This window comes from Cotesia glomerata, linkage group LG4 (assembly GCF_020080835.1).
Source record: "Cotesia glomerata isolate CgM1 linkage group LG4, MPM_Cglom_v2.3, whole genome shotgun sequence".
Taxonomy (NCBI): Eukaryota; Metazoa; Arthropoda; class Insecta; order Hymenoptera; family Braconidae; genus Cotesia; species Cotesia glomerata.
The window spans coordinates 27,798,279-27,809,097 of NC_058161.1; the positions used below are offsets into that span (position 1 = coordinate 27,798,279).

Genomic DNA, 10,819 nt, shown 5'->3' on the forward strand with positions numbered 1-10,819 from the left:
ATCAATTAGCGGTAAATGGCGAAAGGACGATGACGACCGAAGATATAAAAAAACAATGTTTTTTTTAATTGAGGAATGGCCATTCTTTGTAATTTTCATAAAAGAAACGTGTTCGATTTCCTAGCAGATGGTAGTACGCATTGAACTCTGCATAAAATGTGAAGTGTTCATTTTCCTCAGCCCTCTTTGTCGCACTTTTGTGAAACTGAAAAAAAAAAAAGAAATATTTTGAATAATTAATAAAATCATTATATAAATTTTAACAAGCACTAATGATCATTAATTACTTTAAATTTGTGGTACAAATCACAGAAGTGGTGAAAGCACTCGTTGGGTGATTTGCTCCTTCGAAGGCCTGTCCACTCTGCTAATTCACTGAAATTAATGAAAAAAATTATACTTTTTTGTTTAATCCTAAATTAATATTCCAATCAATTATAAATGCGGATATAATTATGAAAGTTAATTTATACTCACGTCCAACTTTCTTCGTCAAATAAATTAATGTACTCAAAGTTAATAGATTGAAACATGTGCTCGCAGGTACTTAATCGTGCAGCAATTAATATATTTTCTTGATTTCGTGTCCCTATAATTAACAGAATAAAATTAACATTAGATAGTGCAAAAGAATATACATTATATAAAACTATTGAATGAAATTAAAAAAAAAAAAATAAAAAGTTTAAGAAATTATTTAAATATTTATTATACTTACACATTTTTTCAAAGAAATAATTAATTTTATTAGTTTAGCAAAGAAGAGCAAGAATTATACTATCAGATGACGTTGTGATCTAATATAATTTATGTTAATGACTTTATTTATAAAATTAATGCTTTTTTGTTTTCATCATTTTTTATTTTTATTTGTTTTTTCAATTATTTTATTTATTAAGAAGGTGGGTAAGGTGGTAAGCTGTGATTGCCTAATTTTGAATTTGAATTTCCAAGTTAAAATGACGTTGTTTGACAAAAATATTGGATAAATAACTATAAAATTTGGCAAAAGGAACTCAGATAACTATCTTTTAGGTATTGATTCTATCATTTTTAGAGTAAAACATTTGGAAAAAAATAAATAAATAGTTTATTTTCCCGCGTGAAACTGCCTTGCCTTAGAAATCATCATAAAATGAAGTAAATAAAATTGTCTGTAGAGGAATTCCTAATTAGCTTACAACTAATACAATTTTTGGTATTGAAATATTTTTTCTTTTATTTTTTATGTTTATTTGAATTATTCAAAGTAGAGAATTATTCCATTGCGTGTAAAATTTAGCTATGTTATGATTTTATAATGATTTTTAAGGTAAGGCAGTTTCACGCGGAAAAATAAACTATTTATTTATTTTTTTCCAAATGTTTTACTTTAAAAATAATACAATCAATACCTAAAAAATAGTTATTTGAGTACTTTTGCCAAATTTTATAATTATTTACCCTATATTTTTGTCAAAAAGTGACATTTTAACTTGGAAATTCGAATTAAAAATGAGCTAATCACAGTTTGTCACACATCTTCTTAAATATATATTAAAGTTTTTCAAATAAAATGTACTTGATTCAGCAAAAAATTTAATTATTTATGTAAAAGAAAAATTTTTATCTATAATTTATAAATAATTTATATGATTAAAAATGTATTACTACTTATAATTATTAAAATTATTTATATTTACTTGTTATTATAATAAATACTTAAAAAAAAAAATAAAAACAAAAAAAAACATTAAAAGAAAACAAAAAAAACCTATAATTTTATGTCAATTTTTGTTCAATAACAAATAAAAAAATTATTGAATAATTGTCAAAGATTGATTAGAAATATTTAATTATTTTCTATTAAAAAGTATGAAAATTATTCCGGGAAAGAGAAATGATTCGGTATTATTTTACCATAATGGATTCAAATACTTGCAAGATTATCAGTGCAAAAAAGTAGCAAGATGCTCTTATCGAAAAAGTGGCTGCAAGGCGACACTTCATTTTGTATCGGAAATCGAGTTCATCGCTAATTTTTCAGAATTAAATGAAAATGTTGATTTTTTCATCAAAAATAATCATAGCGATTTTCCGGAAGAAGATGCGGATGTTTGGAGAGCTATGAAGAAAGTCATGATTGAAGAAGCGGAAACAACAAACGAAAAATTAGTTGATATCTTCGATGATGTTTGTTCAAGGTAATTAACTTATTCATAAAATTATTCAGCCGATTTTTTATAGAAACTAAAACATAACCCGTGTAAAAAGTAAAGTTATATACGTATCTGTATAATCATCCCTTATTATTTCTCAATTATTTATTGTTTAATTTTATATTATTAATTTATCAGATTTCCCGAAGTTGCAGAAAATCATATTTATGATTCTGTAAGAAGTACTTTAAGTAGGAAGAGAAGTTTGAGCAGACCTAACATTCCCGATACCATGGCCGAGTTAGGGGCTGATTTAATTGATTCCATTTTTATGAAAGCAGCAGTGAAGTCGATCAATGGAAAAACGGCGCTTATATTTTCTACCAATGACCTTTTAATCGGTCTTAGCGAAAGCGACAAATTGTTCATGGATGGAACATTTTCCGTAAGCTATTTAATTAATTTATAACCACATTTTAACTATTAAACAAAATTATAAAGAAAACTATAAAGAAAATTAAATTAAGAAAAGTTTATAAACATGTATTAGATTTTGCCATTATAACTTTTATTTAATAAAAAATGTTTTAGAGAACAGCACGGAAACCAAAAATGGAGCAAATTTACTCCATCCATTTTAAAACTAATAATACGGTAATAGTTCTAGCAATTTTTTTTAACAATTAATTATAAGAGACTAAAATTTTTTTATTATGGATTAACTAAAAGTTTTTACATGTACTTGTTATGTACAAGTACTTGTACATATTGATAAAAATTATGTTTATTATATTTCTTAGTATATAGCTGGGCTAATGATTTTAATGGAAAACAGGGATACGGAAATGTATAATGCCATTTTTTCCTGGCTAATTAATCAGTTCCCTAATTTAGAAAACAAATCACTGGCCATTATGACTGATTATGAAAAAGCGTCATCTAAATCCTTAAGGATTAATTTTAAAGGCGCAAAGATGTATGGTTGCTACTTTCATTTTGTCCATGTGAGTATGCTTTGAAAATATAAAAATAAAAATATAACAAAATTTTAACTTTTTTACCTTCTTTTATGTAATTTTAATTGTAGGCTCTAATTAGGAATTGGCAACTTCATAAATTAAAAACTCCCCAGTACATTTTATCTTTAATGATGAATGTGCCTCTGTTGCCTCCTTCATTGTTTCCTGAAGCAGAAAAAATTATTCATAAAGAAATAAATAATGTGAAGCACACAGATTCAAATATACTTATTTATTTCGATTATTTCAAAGATACTTGGCTGTCTAATGCTGATAAAGTGAGTGTTTTTAATGCTCCGGCTAATACTAATGATGGTGCAGAAAGTTTCAATCGCTACAGCAATCATATTATAGGCCAAGAGCATCCCGATATTTGGACATTAACAGGTAAAATAATAATTTCATTCTAATAAATATAAACGTAAAAAGTAAATTTATGAATTAAATAACTATAATGTGTTAGTAATTTGATGAACAAATTTAGCGACCCATTTTATCAGCATAGTTTATTAACTATATAGTTGTTGATGTTAAAAAATTTATATATCTTATTGTAAAATTGTTCCAGACGGTATTGAGAAAGTTCTAAAAAAAGAAGAACTAAATTTAAAAAGAGTGAAGAACCATTTGAAACCGAAAAGGAATACTCCCAAAGCAACCATCGACAGAATCTTGTACATTAAAAACATGCAACTCCAGTTGGAACAAAACCTTATTACGGTTGAAGAATTTTTAAAGTCTTTCCCTAGAAGTTTCGAAGAATTGTTAAGTACAGTAAAAAATACCATTCTTCGCAATCCAACGCTGCTAGATGCACCATTAGATAATTTAGATCTCTCACAATTGGATACAATTGTAAGAGAAAATAAAATTGACCAAAATAAAATATATTTGGACAATATAAAACAATCAATTGAAATAGTTCAAGAAAGAATGGTGAAAAAATCATGCAACACTATGTTATCTTTAAGAAACAAAAGTAAAAATACAAAAAGCTCCCAGATGCAGAACATTAAAAATGTATCTGCTAGTTTCAGAAATGTAAAATTAAATTCCTTGCAAAATTCTTTCAAATTAATTAAAAAAACAACAACCACAACAGCAGCAGCATTAGCATCATCAGCACCAGCAACAGCAACATCACGACCAACATTAGCACCATCAGCACCAGCAACAGCAATATCACCACCAACATTTGCTCTATCACTATCAGCATTAGCACCATCAGCACCAGCAACAGCAACATCACGACCATCATTAACACTATCACGACCAGCATTAGCACCATCAGTACCATCATTATCAGCACCAGCAACATCACGACCAGCATTAGCAACAACAGCAGCATTAGCACCATCAGCACCAGCAACAGCAACATCACGACCAACATTTACGCCATCACAACCAGCATTAGCACCATCAACACCATCACTGTCAGCACGAGCACCAGCAACATCCCCAATACGAACACCAACACCTACACCAACAACGGATAGTAAATCCTTGATTAAGTCAACTTCTGTTGATAATATTTTAATTAGTAGTGAAAACGATAATAATTGTTTTGAAGATATTGAAAAAATAATTGAGAAGGTAAGTATTGTTTTACAATCCTTAATCAACATTTCAATGGACAAAAAAAATATTAATTTATAAAATTATTAGAGCATTATCGATCCCAATTATAGAGAAAATGGTATTCAAGAGATCAATAATATTTATGCTATGAAACAATCATCGTATTTGTCTCAAATAAATTTCACAAAACAATTATTATTATGGTATATTTTTACAAAAAATTTATTCTATTAAAATAATAAATTATTTTAAAAAATTTTAATATTTAGATAGATATTGTTCAGCAGTATCTACTGCACTTACTTTTACAATTAATTATACATATAAGTTGTTTAATATATTTATCCATCAGAAAGTTATGCGTTTCAATTACATGTTAATGGGGAATGAAACTAATATTTACAGGTGTTATGAAGAAGTTGTTGAACTAAATGAAGTATGCCTTAAGACACCCGATCGGCCATTGGAATATGATAATAAATGTCATGGATTGATGGTTTTTTTAGCCGAAATTATCTCCAAAATGAAAGATATAGCTGACGATTTAGGATTAATATTATTTAATCATATTTTAAATCTTTTGCAAGCCCCATTCCCAAATACCATCACATTTATTAATATATCTCTGAAAGTAAGTACTTCTGATGATAACATTATTCAAAAATTTTAATAAATATTCTTAATTACAGTTAGCATTAAAGTATTTAAATAAAAAAAATTCTATAAACATAACAAGTTTAAAAGAAATTATGAAGGAACTAACAAATAATGATTTAATAAAAAATTCTGAATACTCAGTACATCAAGCTGAAGATTTGAAACATTGGATTTTCAACAATTGGAGCAATGAATGTTTCAATGAAGATAGTTCAGGTTAAAAAAAATTTTTTTTAGTAGTTTAATATAAATATAACTTTTGCATTGATCCACATGACGGAACTTTCCAAAAATATTGTAATTTCTTGACTCAGTTCGTTGAGCTGATTCAGAAAATACATATGGTTCAAATATATACATGTGTATATATATACTTATATACACATATTTATACAATATAACGCAGCTTGTCACGACGGCGTTTATAATATCCAACCGATATTTTCTTAATTCAACATACGTGATTTACGAAATCTACTTTCATTTAGACTGCCGAATAATGGACTTTTTCAATAAATATTATCTTCATAATACCAAATTTATTTTAGGTCAAAAATTGTTGAAAAATTGCGAAACCACAAATTCTCCAATAGAAATCACGACTGTGTCTTCAACAACTTTGACCACTACAACCTTAACATCGACAAATAAATCAATAAATTTAAAAAGAAATTCACAAGACCATTATAACTTGCATTCATTTCCGAAAAAACAAAAAATTCAGGAAGGAAAACCACAAAATTTTTTAATTGCAAAAAAAATAAACAGCAATGAATGCATTTTAATACCAATAAATGTATTATCTAAAGAGCAGCATAACGATTTAAAAAAAACAATAGATGAAAAAAAAAAATTTGAAAATTTAGAAAATAAAAATATTAATTTTGATCATCTTTCAAATTTGTCAAAAACGTTTGTGAAGAAAAACAAAATGTCTTCTTTTCTTCGAGAAAAAAATTATAAAAAAAAAGTGTAGCACAAACATTATTGATTATTAAGTAATAATTAATTTAAAATTATTGTAATAAAATTATTATTATTGATTATTAAGTAACTATTTATTAAAAATTGGATTTTATTTTCTTTTCTTTCAATTACTTTTAAGTTAATAAAAATAGATTTAAAAATGATTAAATATTTAAGATTATAAATAAAATTTTATCAATGTTGATATTATATTTTAATTTTAATTTTGACTACAAAATTAAATCAATATATTATTGTTCAATGAATGATATAATAAAAAAAAATTTTTTTCATTTTACCTAGTTCACGAGCTGCTACGTCAATTGCTACAATAAATGGAGCCTTATCAGATCGAATATCTAATTGGATAGAAATATAAAATTAATTTCAAGAAATACAAAAAAAATTATGACAATAAACAATGTTAAATAATACCTTGTAATACCCAATTACGTTCTTGTGGAGTTTTATAACCATGAAAGCATACAGTTGACCATTCCTTACGTTTCATTTTTCTCGTTATTTTATCTACTCTACGTTTTGTTACAATCTAATAAACTCCAGGAAAATCTAGCAATCTTCCTGGAGTAGCGATGACAATCTCCACTCCGCTGTCAAGATCTCTGGCTTGTGAACTTTTCGGTGCTCTGCCATACAAACAAGTATTCCATATACAAGATGTGTGACTTACGTCATCTGCAACCTGTTGGATTTAAATAAACAAATTAGAGATAAATATTAATATTTAATATATGTATTTAATAATTCAAATAAATTAAAGATTTAAATGAACAAATTATAAATTTAATTGCTGTTTATTAATCAACCAATTTTATAATTATTATTACTAATTATTCATCATCGTGTATCATTATTATTTACTTAAGTAAATTATTTCTTAACTTTTTATTATACTTAACTTATTTTATAACGTAATTCAGAAATCCGGCCTCTTCAAAAATGAAAAAAAATGGATTAGGTATAATATTCCACGAAGATTTATCTCCTTTTCGCTTCTATATTGCTTGATAAAACGTGGGTTGCGATTTGAAACTGTGTCACTGGGAACGTAAAAATTCTTCTTGAATAGCTCCAGATGCCCTAGATCCCATCGAGGTTTCCTGAAACAATTAGAAAATAAAATGTTTTCAAAAACCAATTATTTTAAAATTTTTAATTCACAAATTATATTTATTTATTTATTGGAGTTGGCTTTTTTGTTTTTGGAAAATAAAATTGCAAGTCTCAATAACTAAGGCCAGTGTAAATAACTAGGTTTTCACCTTATCTAATGCATATTTTACATCATAAAAATTCAGCCTATTCAAAATTTTACTTACCAAAATTTGTACGCACACTAAAATAATCAGCTGATCAGCTGATCAGTTTACAAGTACTTATGTATATTTACATTTCGAAAATTTAACCACAAACTAAACACGGTAATAATTTATGAAACACAACATTATTTACCACAATAATTATTATTTATATATTATTTATTTATTTACTTTTATATAATATTTATTTAAAATATACTACTTTATATTTATATTTATTGTTTCATTTATTGAAACCGATAATTTTAACAAACATCAAATGTACTACCCGTTTATAAAATTTTGATCTGGGTAATCGGGATCTGCGTAATGGGGATCTGCGCAATATATATTCTGTGTCATCGAATATGTGTGTAATCGGGATCTGAGTAAAAGGGATCTGGGTAAAACGAATCTGGGTAATAGCGCCATCTGCGTAATCGGGATCTGGGTAAAAGACACCATCCCATTTAAAATACAAAGTATGCATGATAATGCTGAATGCGCAAGCGCTGAAAAAAAAAATGGAGTTAGATCTGAGACATATAACTGAATATAATTGGTCCGAACAAAAACAGTTTCACTGTAAAAAAGTCGCACCAAGTCCACGTTCATAAGACTATTAGGAAAAAAAAATTTTTTTTTTCTTTACAAAAAGATACAAAATAAAAAAATTAAGAAATCCAAGTAACCGATATGATTGTTTATGATTTTCGGAAATTGAAAAAAATTTTATTGTAAATTTAAAAATTAAAAAAAAAATTTTAGAACGTATTTAGTGTGCGTGGTTGCAAAATATTTTACTTTTAATGAAATTCGTAAAATCTATTTACTAGGACTTTAAAAAAATTGAAATACACAATGACCCACACCAAATCATAATATAAAGACAATTCATTGATAAGCTAATCAGTGAGTTTACCAGCGCCTTTGCCACCAATACCTTTATTATCTTTTTTTGCTTTACGTAACCGTGAACCCATGCGTTTTTTAACATGCCCAACACACTCCTTTTTTTCTACTACCGCGTTATCATTGTAGGGGTTAATATCAAGAATGCCCTTGAAAGTTTTTGAGTCACCATCTCCGATATATCGGATATATTTGGCATTATGCTTGGTTTCCGACCTCCCAAACATTTCAACAACCGCGTCAACTTCCATTTTTCCGGCGCTTCCTTTATGATTTATAGTGCAGAATTCTTCATGCTCTTTATACCAATCTAGATAAGCTTCGATGTCATCATTTTTTTTGTGTTTCCATACATTACACCCTTGACAAAAACTTGATTTGACTATTGTATCAACAACTTTTTTACTATAGGAATTTACTATAGAAATAATAGGAATTTTGAAAAATCCTTTTAATGACATATTTTTGACATATTTTTGAATATCTAAACTTTGAAAATATGAAAAAAAAAAAAAATTTTCGATTTTTTCAAAATTCTACAGTAGAATACTCCCTTAATTATAACTTTTTTTTTTTTAATCAATTACACAATTTATTTTTTCTTAAAAAATGAATGAGCGTTATGAGGCGTGCACTTTTTGATTTTCCAAATTTTTTTTTAACTAAACTATAACTAAGTTGTTAATGTCATAGATGTATTTCAAAGTTAGCAATAAGATGACTAAAAATAATCTTACACTGTAAATTAAAATTATTTTTATGGAGATTTTTTGGAAAAACTTTTCTATTTTAATTTATTAAGGAATAGAATGATAACTTAAAATAATAATCAATAACAACAAAAAAATTATAAAGCTAATTTTACATTTTATTAATAATTAGCTAAAAAATTTTACATTGATTATTTACATATTTACATAAACAGATATAAAAATTTTATAAAAAATAAATACAAATGAATATTTAATTAAAAAAAAAAAAAAATTAACTACATAAGTCGTTACCGAATCGTCAGAATCATTCGATAATAAAAACAAGGATTCTTTTGATCAAATTTAGAATTTACAGATTCTAATATCTGGCTTTCAAATTCTTGTACTGCCAGCTTTGCATCGTATTCTTCCTGGATCCCGTTGCTGTTGATTTCCTGGTGTCGACATCTTCGGGATTCTTCCTTCATCCTCTGGAGCTGCTTTTTTCGCATTTCTGCGGAACATCTACTGGTGTCATAACCGCTGTATTGAACGCCGATGACTGCTGGCAGTTCTGTTGGAGCTGGTGCTGGGTGCCTTTGTTGGACGATATGCCCTGGCTTCATTTTAGCAAGCTGGTATTTGTCAAGTCCCAAAGAATAAACGTCTACCATCTTGATTTGTTGATTGGTAATCTGTAACAGAAAAATTTGATAAAAAGTGTAAAAGTATTAGCGTGCAAAGAAGTATTGTTGAATGAAAAAAAATTTTTATAAAGTCGAAATGACTAATTATTCAAAACCATGTGGTAATTTTGAAAAAGCGAGAAAAGTTATGCAAACAGGTCCGTGGCTCAACAATTTATGAAATTTTTCTAGGTAAATTTTGGTATATTTATACCAAAATTGGATGTGAAAAAGTATACCAGAACTATACAAGAAATCAACCAATGGTAGAAGGTAAATCAACCCCTACTCCATCTCCTACCCTCGTACAGACATCTTAGAAAAGTGGGAGTAGGTTTACCTTCTACCATTGGTAAAAGAGGCATGATAATGCTGAATGCGCAAGCGCTGAAAAAAAAATGGAGTTAGATCTGAGACATATAACTGAATATATTTGATATGGAAGTTTGTATTATGAATGAAAAAATATGTTAATCAAATGAATTACCCTCAAATTATTTTTCAGATATAAGTAGATTTTTGTCTCGACGAAATGAAACATTTTTATTAATAAAATTTTTTTTTTTTTTTTTTTTTTTTTCAAAGATTTATTTATTGGCTTAATTTTTATGTACATTCTTTCTCAATCGATACTTTTTGTACATACAATATTGTTTACAATTACAATACTATGCCTATTTGGCTAACTTGCATTATATATAGTTTACTGTATTAATATAGTTTAACAACAGTATGATTTAGTTTATGGATTTTACAGGAAAAGTTTACAAAAAACTTGCATATGATAGTTAAAAATAAAACAATAAAAATTTCTTTCCCAACGAAATGAAAAAGCGGTAATTTTAGATTATT

The 10,819-nt window shown here is 27.0% G+C and overlaps 1 long non-coding RNA gene across 2 annotated transcripts; it reads right to left on the reverse strand.

Moving 5' to 3' along the window:
• Positions 1-175: 175 nt before the first annotated feature.
• LOC123262522 lies at positions 176-7,061 on the reverse strand. Of its 2 annotated transcripts, XR_006508958.1 has the most exons (6): positions 6,794-7,061; positions 6,658-6,717; positions 3,200-3,322; positions 478-589; positions 288-375; positions 176-205 (listed from the first exon to the last, which is right to left on the reverse strand). It is a non-coding gene; the product is annotated as an uncharacterized LOC123262522 (long non-coding RNA). The 2 variants fall into 2 exon arrangements; XR_006508959.1 differs by lacking the exons at positions 176-205; positions 288-375; positions 478-589; positions 3,200-3,322 and adding an exon at positions 5,967-6,025.
• Between the last annotated feature and the right edge of the window lie 3,758 nt (positions 7,062-10,819).